Consider the following 4,071-nt stretch of genomic DNA (forward strand, 5'->3'; position numbering starts at 1 on the left):
CAGCAGAATGATTTTAGAATCTTGTATGTCAAATATCAAAATAAATCACTGAAAAATTATGTGCAAAATGAAATTGTGTATAAAGTGAAATTATTTAAAGGCCATCCAAAGACTAATATTCTACTGATAGACTGTTTAGAGTCAGCGATATCAAACACCATGGACAACTTAATAAATATGGTTGGGTATAATAAATGAGGAACTATGGATTTCATGGAAAATTTTAAGAGGGAGATAGATATATATTTTTTTTATTACAAAGTTTATTGGGAGATAGATACATTAATCAGGGATTAGGAGGAAAGCCTTATATAGAAAATTGAACTCAAACTGAATCTGACAAATTTGTTAGGTAGGTGAGTAAGTGATACAGCAAGTTGGTAGCACAATCAAAAGAGTATTTCACACAGACAAGTTCTTATAAAAGCTGAATGCATTGTGACAATGCTCTGGGCTCAAATTTTATTTCAGAGTTCTAAAATGTTACAGCCTCTCTAATTTCATCATGCACCTCTTACCCATATGAATTCCATATTCTTCCATACTTCCAAACTTTCCTGAACCTTGCATGCTCAACTTCTTGCACAGAACACTTTCTGCACTTACTACTGACTTAACTAGTACTCTTCATGAAAGCAGTAAGCTATAATATGGTGTCACCATAAGGCAAAAGAGACCCTGCCTTAGACCTCTAATTTGAGAGGCTCCTTCTTTGGCCTTCCTCCAATTGTGCCCATGCCCACAAGGTGAGGAATCCACAAATTCAACAGTATCACAAAAGATGTATTAAAAACTTTATGAAAAAAAAGGGCAGTAATATTTTTGAAAGGCACTTCCAAAATAAATGGTAAGATATATCCTTATTGAAAGTCTCAATAGATATGTCTAATCTCTTAACAGATTAATTATAATATTAATCAAAATCATGTTTTTCTTCATGAAAGGAATGAAATGATTATAAAATTTATATTAAATATAAAGATCTAAGAAGTGTCAGCACAATTTCAAAGAAGAAAAACAAAGTGGAGATGACTTGACCCACAATATATGATGACTTATATAGAGAGTAATTAAGATGTGTTAATCCCATAGGGATATACAGATGAAGTGAATAGAACAGAAAGTTCCAAAACATACCTCTGCTAATAAGGAAACTTGAGAATATATATAATCCATGTATACATATTTGAATAAAAATGTACCCTTACGTATCTCAAATACATGTATCTATCAAAGATATAAAGTATGTTTAGATATGTAAGTGCTAGATTTACCTCCAAGTTTACATATACATTACTATGTAAAATATTTTGCTATCTTTGTGATATACCTTTTCATATTGCAATTTTCATAGTATCAGTATTTGGGGTACACTTTAAACTTCCAGCAAAGATAGACATGTATATAACAAAATAATCATAGGAGTGATTTCCCATCATCTTTGCTATAGTCTGTAAGCTAGAAGTCAGTCAGTGTCCACTTGATGGGTAGGGGTTATATAAGACAGTGTTAGGGGACAAATATGAGTTCTGCCTGACAAATCTAAAAAGGTTAAATGTCTGAGGATCTTGCCATTTTCCTATACACATGAAGACATGTACAAGAATGTTGAGAGCAACACTTTTTAATAGGAAAAGTATCATTTTATAATTTAAATTTCTTCAAAAATAGAGAAAGATATAGGCAGGGAGACATCAGCTAATAAAATACCATGTATGGCATGGTAACATTTTTGTAAAAGTAACATATCTACATGAATTCTGCCTTATGATGGCCTGCTGTTTTCTTGAACAAAGCCTACCACTATGGACAGCAGGATAAAACATTAAACAACAACAAAACAATAAGGCATTAAAGAACTTGGCACCTTGGCAGTGAGAATTTGTAGGTCCAAGAAAAAAGTAAGCCATGGGAAGTGAACCTGACATTTGGCATCAGTTGTTTCATGGGGCTGTAGAGTTAGTAGAGTTAGGGTCCAGAAAATGAGGCCCAAGTAAATGCAACAGAATTTTGTTTGGGACCCTCACGGGATAAACTTGCTAGGAGTTAGGATGAGCTGGAAATAAACTAGTGTTCACAAGAACTGAAGTAGACCTCCAAATAATCTTAGTTCTTGTATGGTGATCTATGTTGAAAAAAGTGATCAGTGTAGCTGTGGTCAGGTATACTTGGCCAAGTATCGTCCCTTAGAACATCCTCTCTTTCCTCAGCACCCTCTGTTCAAAGGCAACTTTTATATGTAGAAAACAGGCTATAGGTGAGGAATACCGAATTGGGGAGTGAGGGCAGGGGAGGGGTAGATGTTACAGAGCGGGAGAGAGAGGTCCAGGACAAATGAACATTGCATAACCTAGAATTCAGGTAGTGTGCTCCTCTCCCACATTTATAAATCTAACTACCCATCTCTTTCACTTTGTGCCTTGGTGAACGTTTTATGTGGCTTTGATAAACCAAGTCACACGTGAGACTTTGTGAACTTTGCTTGACTTGTCTTTTTCTTTTGAAACCTTTGCACGAAATGAATTCCCCCAAAATAAATTCTATAAAATTTAAGAGTAACATTTCCCTCAAATTTTCGTTTGAGATCATTTATTGAGAGTAAAACATGTTTCATTTAATTTTTGAATGATGTTAGATTCTCCTCAGACACTATCAAGAAAAGGGAATACCCAGATGCTTTCTCAACCATGCTGAATGTAAATGCCTTAGACATGAAACACTGACTTTAAAAAAAAAAGTTTTACATCATTTTGTGCCTTTTTCCATCTCAGTTGTAATCCCCATGCGCTTCCCATCACCAAATCACCCATGTGCCATCACCACAGTACAATGCCCTTCCACTCCCCGCCCCCCCTTTTTGATCCCATTCCCCATTCCACCCCAGTAAAATGTCTCTGGTATATAGTTATTCATTACTATTATTCACCACCACCACCACCACTCGCCCCGTCCTTTATGCTCATGCTATGAGTGAAACCATTCAGTATTTTTCTTTTTCTTTCTGGTTTATTTCAGTAAGCATGATCCCTTCCAGCTCCATCCATGTTGCTGCAAAAGGCATGAGCTCATCTTTTTTGATTGCTGAGTAATATTCTATTGTGTATATGTACCACATCTTTTTAATCCAGTCATCTACTTTTCCGCATTTGGGTTGATTCCATGTCTTTCCTATTGCAAATGAAGCGGCAGTAAACATGGGGGTGCAGGTGTCTTTTTGAATCAGGAAACACTGACTTTTAACATCGTTATATCAGCCGTCTATCAGACCATCCTTTTATCAGATGTGTACCAACTCATAGAAGTTAGATATAGAAGTGAACAAAAAGAAGAGATTCGAAGACAGATTTGTGGACATAACTTGGCAATTCAAAGATACCAGTTATTGAAAGGAAACTGATAACTGCACAAAATTGGCAAAGGGAGTTCAAATGGCAGCAAGTATCCTTTCCTTGTCCCTCCACCACGATTCTCCAACCTTTACCATGAACTGTAACCTCCTCTGAAGAGAGACTTTCTTCCCCATCCCTCCACTTATCACTGGTCGGGAATAAGCCTACCCGGCTTCCGTGAGATAGTTGGAGGACTACGTTTCCCGGCAGCCTCTGCAACTAGGCGACGGAAGAGCGTGCGCAAGCGCGTGGGCCAGCCCCCGCGCGCATGCGCGCTACGAACGCCGGCTGAGCTGGGTCTCGCTGGCTGAGTGCGCGGTGGCGGAGAGTGAGGCCTGGGGAGCACCATCGAGGCGCGGGCCGGCTCTTACAGATTGTGCACGGGAGGGCTACGGCCGGCGGGCAAGTGAGCTAGCGGTTCTCATCAGTGGCACCGGGTTCGGTTGCCTGAGCTTGGTGAGTGCGGTGGGCCCGGTGGCCCCGGCCCTTCCCCCTCCCGCCGGTAGATCCGGCAGTCCTCGGCGGGACCGGGGAGAGGCCCCGGGGTGAGGCGGGCGCCAGCTGTGTTCGAGCTCCGGTTCCTGGGCCCAGGCGCTAGTAGTGTGTGGGTGCGTCACGCGGGGCTGTCCTAACGGCCGCGCGGCCGGCAGAGCGGAGGGTGGGGGTGGGGAGCGCTGGTGTA

General features: G+C 40.4%; 1 protein-coding gene across 1 annotated transcript in view; it reads left to right on the forward strand.

Moving 5' to 3' along the window:
* Positions 1-3,673: 3,673 nt before the first annotated feature.
* Positions 3,674-4,071, forward strand: part of KPNA1 (karyopherin alpha 1 (importin alpha 5)) — a 47,860-nt gene continuing 47,462 nt past the window's right edge. The window contains exon 1 of the mRNA XM_004675162.2: positions 3,674-3,845. The gene's annotated coding sequence lies outside the window, so the exon portion shown is untranslated. The remainder of the gene's footprint in view (positions 3,846-4,071) is intronic.

Source organism: Condylura cristata, unplaced genomic scaffold, assembly GCF_000260355.1.
Source record: "Condylura cristata isolate star-nosed mole 26May11 unplaced genomic scaffold, ConCri1.0 scaffold00003, whole genome shotgun sequence".
NCBI classification, from domain to species: Eukaryota; Metazoa; Chordata; class Mammalia; order Eulipotyphla; family Talpidae; genus Condylura; species Condylura cristata.